The sequence below is a fragment of the Haliotis cracherodii genome, unplaced genomic scaffold (genome assembly GCF_022045235.1).
Source record: "Haliotis cracherodii isolate W230 unplaced genomic scaffold, xgHalCrac1.p SCAF_10, whole genome shotgun sequence".
Classification (NCBI taxonomy): Eukaryota; Metazoa; Mollusca; class Gastropoda; order Lepetellida; family Haliotidae; genus Haliotis; species Haliotis cracherodii.
The window spans coordinates 11,980,502-11,990,739 of NW_027266265.1; positions in this window are offsets into that span (position 1 = coordinate 11,980,502).

Here is a 10,238-nt window from a genome sequence, read left to right on the forward strand (position 1 = left end):
ACCACAAGCATGGGTTGCTGAAGACCTATTCTAGCCCAGATCTACACGGGATCAGATTCCGAGAGGTAAGCAAGATACTTTCATTAAAAACAGTTTTATTTCAACATGATAAAAAATCAAGTAACAATAAATCCGGTTTCAATATCGACATCACCACTGGAGACCTGTGGATAACAACAAATGTCAATTCTGCATAATGTCAAATTTAAAGATGATGAACATTATCAATAAACATTTACAAACTAAAATTGATAGTCTGCACAAAATGAAAACATAGGTTTGTGCTTTAAATATAGCTACCAATATGAACGTTGTCAATAGAAGTAGACGCCATTTGTGAATGTACACTATAGGTCGTCCTGCATTTTAAGAAGATCAGTGTTGTAGGAAACATCTGGCTATCAGTTATTTGCATATCTTGTCTTTACTTCGTGACAATGACTCCCAAATAATCCACTCTGGACCAAAAAATCCAGTGACTAATATTATGAACAACGATCCACGTCGTTGGGGTACGATGAAACGCAACCAACAGTCACCAAATCTCACCACATGGCCCATGCATTAAATTGTCTCTTCTGGCCAGCATTGGTTCCAACGGACAACATCTTAACATGGAATCCACATGGCAGCGTGGTAGAAATTGGTTTAGAAATCAGTACATTTGGCAGGAAGGAAATTTACATTTTGATAAGGCCTTTGATGTCTGTTCAACAATAGTCATTGACACCTTCATAGAACTCGGGGTATAAATCAGTGTTCCTTAGTTGGGGTATAGATCTTGACAGGGCAAAAGCCTGGGAGTTAGGGTATAAATCGGGATCCACTGTCGGGGCACAAGCCTGGAAGATGGGGTATAAATTTGGGGTCGACAGTCAGGGCACAAGTTTGGAACTTTGGGTATATATAGATCTTGGATCCACTGATATGGGATATATATACGCTCACTCAGCATTCACCTGATGAAGTGACAATAATTTCCTCTCTATCGTTGCAATGAGTAAAAGAAGTTGTCATGTCATACTGATAAATGGTTGCCTGCGTGCGAATGTACCATAGGCTACATAGCAGCCCTACAGTCATTGTTTGGCCCCTGATGATTGCTTCTAAAAGCTTTGAGCATAATCAAACCAATGCTATTTGTAGATCTCAAGTAACAAGAGGTAAGCAAGATACTTTCATTAACAACAGTTTTATTTCAACATGATAAAAAAACAAGTAACAATCATTCCGGCTTCAATATCAACATCACCACTCAATAGTCAAAGACCTCTGGATAGCAACAAATGTCAGTTCTGCATAATTGCCAATTCAAAGATGATGGACATTATCAATAAACATTCACAAACAAAAATTGATAGTCTGTACACAATGAAAAATAGCTTTGTGCTTTAAACATAGCTACCAATATGAACGTTGTCAATAGAAGTAGACGTCATTTGTGTATGTACAATATCGGTCGTCCTGCTTTTTAAGAAGATCAGTCTGCTAAGAAACATTTGGCTATCAGTTATTTGCATTGAATGAAATGAACGCCAACATTATACAAGAATAAACTATAAGAATGTGTACAACATCAGCACGATTCATTTATAGGTTGCACTCAACACGGAGTATGCTGAACACCGTCAATGATGAATGTCTTCAGTTCGTGAACAGGCGATACAGACATGACAGCAGACATCTGGCGGAGACTTGAGGATGTCTGTCGGGATATTGGACTTGTCTCGGTAGGGACGGGAACGCTGGCTTTCTGAAGACGTGAGACGGAAACTCTCCGCACCATTCGTCTGGCAACACTTCCTCTCTGGAACGATGTATCTAGTCGTGGTCGTTTGGCGGGAGACTCCATCACCATTTCGCCTGACCGATCAGTTAGGGAGATGCTGAGAGCTTTCTTTGCCATTTCCAGAAGCTGTCGACTTTTCATCTGAAGTTCCTCGTCGCGTTTCTCTAGAGCGACGCCTCTTGTTGAGTTGAACCAGGCTGTCATGGAGTAGTTGGACTCGAATGCTCCCAGTTGAGTTGTTCAGACGTTTTGCCATAATAACTTCAGACACGATAGTTGGAATACTTCAGAAGAAGACCAAATATCACTTGAAATAACGAAGCAGGATTGAATGTTGAAAGGGAAAGAAACGCAGTGAGAGATAAACTTCGATGAGCGCTTACTTACTTACTTATATTGGAGATTTTACGTGCGCTTTCCGACTACAGCGTATTTCGCACACGGGCCCGGCCAAGCTATTTAATGTGTTTCCGTAAAGGGGAAAAACTTGTTTGGCAATCCAGTAGGGGTGTTTTAGTGGTTGCTTATATAGAATTTTGGAAATTTGGAAATTTGGAAATTTGGAAAAAATGCCAAGAGGGTTTGGGGGACGAACTAAGGGACCTGAGTAAGTTTGTTAGTTTGATTATGTGGTCTGGTTTTGGTAGTTTATTGGGGTTTTACATGCGATTTATTAGTCCTGTTTAAATTAAGTATACGCCTAAGGCTTTGAATTTTTCTATTGTATTTTGTGGGTTTAGGATTGCTTCTAGAGTAAGAGCCTTATTTAGATTCAGGGTGGTTTGTAGTGTAGTTCGGTGTGTTAGGTAGTGGGTGCAGTGTATAAGTGCGTGTTCTGAGGTTTCTTGTTGTTTGCAATGTGGGCAGGTTCCTGTTGCGTGTTTTCTTATTATTTTGAGGTGGTTATTTAGGTTGGTATGTCCTGTTTGGAGTTTAGTAATTGCTCTGTCGATTTTTTTGGACGGATGTAGAATTTTTGGTTTGGTTAGTTGTTTTTTGAGAACCTTTTTGATTTGGCTATTTGAGTTTTGATATAGGTTATGCCATTTTTTGGTGATTTTTTGTTTGTTAACACTTTTAATTTCTGATTTGGAGATGGGTAGGTTTAAGCTTATTTCTGGGATTTTAAGGGATAGTTTAGCTGCTTTATCGGCGTTTTCATTGCCGTATATTCCTACGTGGGCGGGGATCCAAATGAATACTATTTGTTTACCTACCTTAGTTAAATCGTTTGAGCTTTTAAGTATCTGATTTATTAGTTCAGGGCGGTTGTTGTTGTTTTTATTTTGAAGGGCTTGTAGTCCACTGAGCGAGTCGGTAAGTATTAGGATTTTTTGTTGTTTTTTAGATTGTTGATTATGAAGGGCTGAGGCCATGCCCATTAGTTCGGCCGTGAATATTGATTGATTGTTTTGGAGTCGGTAGGATTGTGTGGCTTTATTTGGTTGTGTGATGTGGACTCCGAAACCTGTGTGTTTGGAGATCGGATCTGAGGATCCGTCCGTGTAAATGTGACACCAATTTGGCCAATTTTCATGTATGTATGCTAGTGTGGTGGTTTTGGCTATGTTTGGGTCGGTTTGTTTATTTATTGTGCTAGCTAGTGTTATGTCTATTTTGGGTGTTTAAGTTTTGGGGTGAAGATATTTGATTTTTTACAGTTTTGTTTAAGATTGTTTATTTGGTGTTCATTTAAGTAATTGGTTATTCTTTGGGATATTGGAGTAAGTAGAGGGTGTTTTCGAGCTAGGGCTTGGTTTTTTGGGCTTATATTTTTGTTTATTAGGCCCTTTGAATTAGGGGGTTGGATTGAGACGCGGCCCGGAAATTTAGTGTTAATTGTTCCCTACATAGACGTAGTGGCATTTCTCCTGTTAAGGCCTGGAGTGAAGTGTAGGAGGTGCCATGTTGAGTGCGTGTTTTTAGTTTTAGAGCCTGATATTGGATTGAGTCTAGTTTTTTGCTTAGGGATTGGTTTAGGGTGTCGTATATGGCACATCCGTAGTCTATTTTACATATAATTAGTGATATATAGAGTGAGAGGAGGGTGTCTTTGGAGGCCCCCCAGTTTGAGCCAGTGAGGCATCTTAGCGTATTTAGATCTTTGCTACATTTAGTTATTTGATTATTTATGTGAGCGTCCCAGGAGAGATGTTCATCGAAAATTAGTCCTAAGAATTTGGTTTGTCTGAGGAATTTGATTGGTTTGTTGTTTAGCTGGAGTTTTGGGGAGGCGGGTTTCATGTTTTTGTGTTTAAATACTATTCCTGTAGTTTTTTCCGAGTTAAGGGAGAAGCCCCATTTGTCAGCCAAACGCTGTATTTTGTTTAGAGATTTTTGAAGTAGGTTTTGGGCCATTTTAATGCTTTTTGTGCGGATCCAGAGGGCTCCATCATCCGCGAATTTAGATGTGTTTATTTTAGGGGATACGCCCTTGAATAGATCATTTATCATTATATTGGAGAGTGTGGGGATGAGGATACTACTTACTTACTTACTTACTTATATTGGAGATTTAACGTGCGCTTTCCGACTGCAAGCGTATACGCGTATATGCAAGGATACTACCCTGGGGAGTGCCATTTTCTAGGGGACATTGGTCCGATAGAGTTTGGTCTATACCCACGCACGATGAGCGCATCTCACTCACGTCTTAAATACTGCAGAACATTGATGAGGACATGATTGCATTATTTACGTCAGCCGTCCAATGATAACAGTTAAACAATGGTAAAATCAAAGGAATCTTAACAGTCACTCTCATCAGTTATTACCACCAATCACTATTAATAACGTCAAATAACTATCCACTCAGTGGCGGTATAACATGAAACGATGGTCACGTTGTTTTCTGTCAACAGCTTATGAGCATTTAAGTTTCCCGAAAGATTTTTTGTCTTTGTTTTAAGTCTGATGAAAGGTAATTTAATAAGGCTCCTGAAATACTGTACCCTACTACTGAATCTCTTTCCAGAATAAATGGTGTTGTTTGAAGCAACAAGCATTTTGGTTATACCACCTTACCAGTTTCGTGTGGGTGAAAGCACAACGTGACGCAGGTATTTGACGTGTAGCATTTAGGCCTCATTTTATGTTTGACGGATTATTTCAGCTTGGTGTGAAAGCCTAAACACTCACATATCATATACACATATCTTGTGCACATTAGGTAGTAACTAACATTACGTATAATCTCATAATTCTGACTATCAAACCGGACAAGGTTGTACTTGACCACCAAGGAATATGTTGTGCAATTATATACACCTTGACTGTCTCTTGTTATTTTTTACATTGTGAAAGTTGTCTTGTTGACCAATCCCAATTTCCAGTCGAAATAAAAAATATGTTTAAACCATAAATGCATATCCGTATATCTGAGATCATTTGACCCGCGATTCCCATCCGACAAGATTTGGGTGCCAGTAACGACATAACAAAATAAAATTTGACGGGTCTGCTTTGTTAAAACAATGCCCCCCACCCCCCCACCAACCCCCACCCCCCCCCCACCCCCCCCCACCCCCCCCCACCCCCCCACCCCCCAAAACATATATTTATTCAAAGAACATAACATGAGTACCCTGTAAACGAGGATCCAGAATTTTGAAAAAAGTAGGGGAATACAAAATACCTAAGTAACAGAAAGACTTGGACGAAAGCTCGGTTAACATGTGAGGTGTGTGAACTCAATGAATTACTCTTAAGTTTATAAATGCCTTACTTTTAAGTGAAACATTGTGCCATATCTGGCCCAGACCTGATTATTTACAGGACGCTGAGACATAGCCGGAGTCTGGCTGACTGATTGAGTAAAATAGCAAAGAAATATAGTCGGAATCGTACAATCGACTGTGCTTTATGCAGAGATTTCTATTGGATATGGAAAGGGTTTTGTCGCTTTATTTGACGTTTCATGTGATGTATTCGTGTCCTACCTAACACACGGTACGGAAACGGACGTACACTATTTACAAACATAAGCCCAAGATACAAATGCTCATTTTTCACTTATGATTGCGTTTGTTCGTTTGACGTTTTACGCCGCAGTAGGCAATATTCCAGCTTTAATCCGTGATCTCTGTTGATTGAGGGCGTGTGTCGGCAAAATACAAATCCCATCAAACAAATCTCACTGACTTCACCAAACGAAAACTAGCAGAAGCAGTTCAAATTCACCGACACAAGCCCTCAATCAACAGGGATCAAGGATAGAATAGAACACTCCAGCCCTCTAATGTATCCAATTAGTACTTTATATTTGTACCCCGCAATATACAGTTGGCTTCTTTTCTGTTATCAATCATTATCCTTTGTCATGTACAGTTGGCTTCTTTTCTGTTATAAATCAATCATCCTTTGTCATTTACATGTGGCTCCTTTCCCTTATCATTCAAGTATCCTTTGTCATGTGCAGTTGGCTTCTCTCTGTTGTTACTTTATCAATCAACCATTATTCTTTGTTGTTTTTGTTAATCTCTCTCTTGTCTTTCGTTCGTGACAACGAATCCCAATTAATCCAGTCTGGACCAGAAAATCCAGTGACTAATATTATGAACAACGATCCACGTCGTTGGGGTACGATGAAATGCAACCAACAGTCACCGAATCTCACCACACGGCCCATGCATTAAATCGTCTCTTCTGGCCAGCATTGGTTCCAATGGACAACATCTTAACATGGAATCCACATGGCAGCGTGGTAGAAATTGGTTTAGAAATCAGTACATTTGGCAGGAAAATTACACTTTGATAAGGCCTTTGATGTCTGTTCAACAATAGTCATTGACACCTTCATAGAACTCGGGGTATAAATCAGTGTTCCTTAGTTGGGGTATAGATCTTGACAGGGCACTAGCCTGGGAGTTAAACGGGATCCACTGTCGGAGAGCAAGCCTGGAAGAAGGGGTATAAATTTGGGGTCGACAGTCAGGGCACAAGTTTGGAACTTGGGGTATAGATCTTGGGTCCACTGATATGGGATATATATACGCTCACTCAGCATTCACCTGATGAAGTGACAATAATTTCCTCTATATCGTTGCAATGAATAAAAGAAGTTGTCATGTCATACTGATCAAAGGTCGCCTGCGTGCGAATGTACCATAGGCTACATAGCAGCCCTACAGTGATTGTTTGGCCCCTGCTGATTGCTTCTAAAAGCTTTGAGCATAATCAAACCAATGCTATTTGTAGATCTCAAGTAACAAGAGGTAAGCAAGATACTTTCATTAACAACAGTTTTATTTCAACATGATAAAAAAACAAGTAACAATCATTCCGGCTTCAATATCAACATCACCACTCAATAGTCAAAGACCTCTGGATAGCAACAAATGTCAGTTCTGCATAATTGCCAATTCAAAGATGATGGACATTATCAATAAACATTCACAAACATTGACTGTAATGAACGCCAACAGTATACAAGTGTAAAGTATAAGAATGTGTACAACATCAGCACGATTCATTTATAGGTTGCACTCAACACGGAGTATGCTGAACACCGTCAATGATGAATGTCTTCAGTTCGTGAACAGGCGATACAGACATGACAGCAGACATCTGGAGGAGACTTGAGGATGTCTGTCGGGATATGGGGCTGGTCTCGGGAGGGACGGGAACGCTGGCTTTCTGAAGACGTGAGACGGAAACTCTCCGCACCATTCGTCTGGCAACACTTCCTCTCTGGAACGATGTATCTAGTCGTGGTCGTTTGGCGGGAGACTCCATCACCATTTCGCCTGACCGATCAGTTAGGGAGATGCTGAGAGCTTTCTTTGCCATTTCCAGAAGCTGTCGACTTTTCATCTGAAGTTCCTCGTCGCGTTTCTCTAGAGAGCGACGCCTCTTGTTGAGTTGAACCAGGCTGTCATAGAGTAGTTGGACTCGAATGCTCCCAGTTGAGTTGTTCAGACGTTTTGCCATAATAACTTCAGACACGATAGTTGGAATACTTCAGAAGAAGACCAAATATCACTTGAAATAACGAAGCAGGATTGAATGTTGAAAGGGAAAGAAACGCAGTGAGAGATAAACTTCGATGTGCGTGTATTGACCTCTGGCAATAAATGATGAGCGCAGACTGATATAAAAGATTTAACGTGCGCTTTCCGACTACAGCGTATTTCGCACACGGGCCTGGCCGGACCATTTAGTGTATTCCGAGAAGGGTGAAAGTGGTGTGTGCAACCCAAGAGGGGGCTTTTAGGGGTTGCTTATATTGATTTTTTGAAATTTTTAAATTTGGAATAAATGCCGAGGTGGGTGGAGGAGGGAACTAAGGGAGCCGGGTGAGGTGCGTGTTTGTATGTTTATTGGATTTTGGATTGGTAGATTAATTAATTTTTAGATGCGCTTAATTAGGTCTGTTTTGATTAGGAATACGCCTAGGGCCTTGAAGTTTTCTAGTTTATTTTGAGGGTTTAGTATTTCATCTAGAGTAGGAACCTTATTTAGATTGAGGGCGGTTTGTAGTGTGGTTCTGTGTGTTTGATAGTGGGTGCAGTGAATGAGTGCGTGTTCTGTGGTTTCGGGTTGTTTGCAGTGGGGGCAGTTGCCTGTGGTGTGTCTTTTAAGTTGTTTTAGGTGGTTATTTAGGTTGGTGTGTCCTGTTTGGAGTTTTGTAATTAATCTGTCAATTTTTTTAGAGGGGTGTAGGATTTTAGGTTTGGCTAGTGGTTTTCTGAGCACTTTTTTTATTTGGCTATTTGAGTTTTGATATTGATTATGCCATTTTTTGGTTATTTTTTGTTTGTTTACACTTTTAATTTCTGATTTTGAGATGGGTAGGTTTAGGCTTATTTCTGGTATTTTGAAAGATGAGCGCAGCTCACTCAGCTGCGCTCATCTTTGTGAGCTGCGCAGCTCACTCACGTCTTAAATACTGCAGAACATTGATGAGGACATGATTGCATTATTTACGTCAGCCGTCCGATGATAACAGTTAAACAATGGTAAAATCAAAGGAAATCTTAACAGTCGCGCTCATCAGTTATAACCACCAATCACTATAAAAAACACCACTCAGTGGCGGTATAACATGACACGATGGTCACGTTGTTTTCTATCAACAGCTTATGAGCATTTAAGTTTCCCGAAAGATTTTTTGTCTTTGTTTCAAGTCTGATGAAAGGTAATTTAATAAGGCTCCTGAAATACTGTACCCTACTACTGAATCTCTTTCCAGAATAAATGGTGTTGTTTGAAGCAACAAGCATTTCGGTTATACCACCTTACCAGTTTCGTGTGGGTGAAAGCACAACGTGACGCAGGTATTTGACGTGTAGCATTTAGGCCTCATTTTATGTTTGATGGATTGCAGTTTGTACTCCAAGCGAGCAACACCTCTCCAAGCCTCCAGAGCCTCCTCAAGCCCACGCACAGCACCGCTGATAGCAAGCCCAGGGAGACTTACTTACTTACTTACTTTGGAGATTTAACGTGCGCTTTCCGACTGATGCGTATTTCGCACACGGGCCCGGCCAGGCCATTTAATGTGTTTCCGAAAGGGGCGAGGGTGGTCTGTGCAACCCAAGAGGGGGCTTTAGGGGTTGCTTATATAGAATTTGGGAATTTTGAGATTTGGACTAGATGCCGATGGGGTTGGGGAGGAGAACTAAGGGAGCTGGGTATGGTGGATGATTGTTTGTTTATGTGATTTTGATTTGGTAGGTTATTATGGTTTTAGATGCGTTTTATTAGTTCCGTTTTGATTAAGAATACGCCTAAGGCCTTGAAGTTTTCTAGTTTATTTTGTGGGTTTAGTATTGCTTCTAGAGTGAGAGCCTTGTTTAGATTGAGGGTGGTTTGTAATGCGGTTCGATGTGTTAGGTAGTGTGTGCAGTGGATGAGTGCGTGTTCTGGGGTTTCTGGTTGTTTGCAGTGTGGGCAGTTACCTGTAGTGTGTTTTTTAAATTTTTTTAGGTGGTTATTTAGGTTGGTGTGTCCTGTTTGGAGTTTAGTGATTACTCTGTCGATTTTTTTTGATGGATGGAGAATTTTTGGTTTGGTTAGTGGTTTGCTGAGCACTCTTTTGATTTGGCTATTTGAGTTTAGATATAGGTTATGCCATTTTTTTGTGATTTTTTGTTTGTTTACACTTTTAATTTCTGATAGGGAGAACTTCAAAGGTAATTATATAACCACTCACCCATCCATTCACAACAACCTACACCTCCTAATCAACGCTCACACCCAAGCCCAAACCTAAAACTACACTCACAAAGCCCACCTAAACAAACTCAAACACAAGCCCTCCAATTAATCTCTTAAAGCTTTAAACAACTCACAAACCCAAAACAACCAAAACACCGCAAACACTACTCACCCCTTCCAAAACACTCCATCCACAACCCCTCACCTCAAACACCAAAACCCACACACACATCCTATACTCCCAATCCCAGCATGACAGACCAAAGACAAATCGAGATATGCGAAATATCTG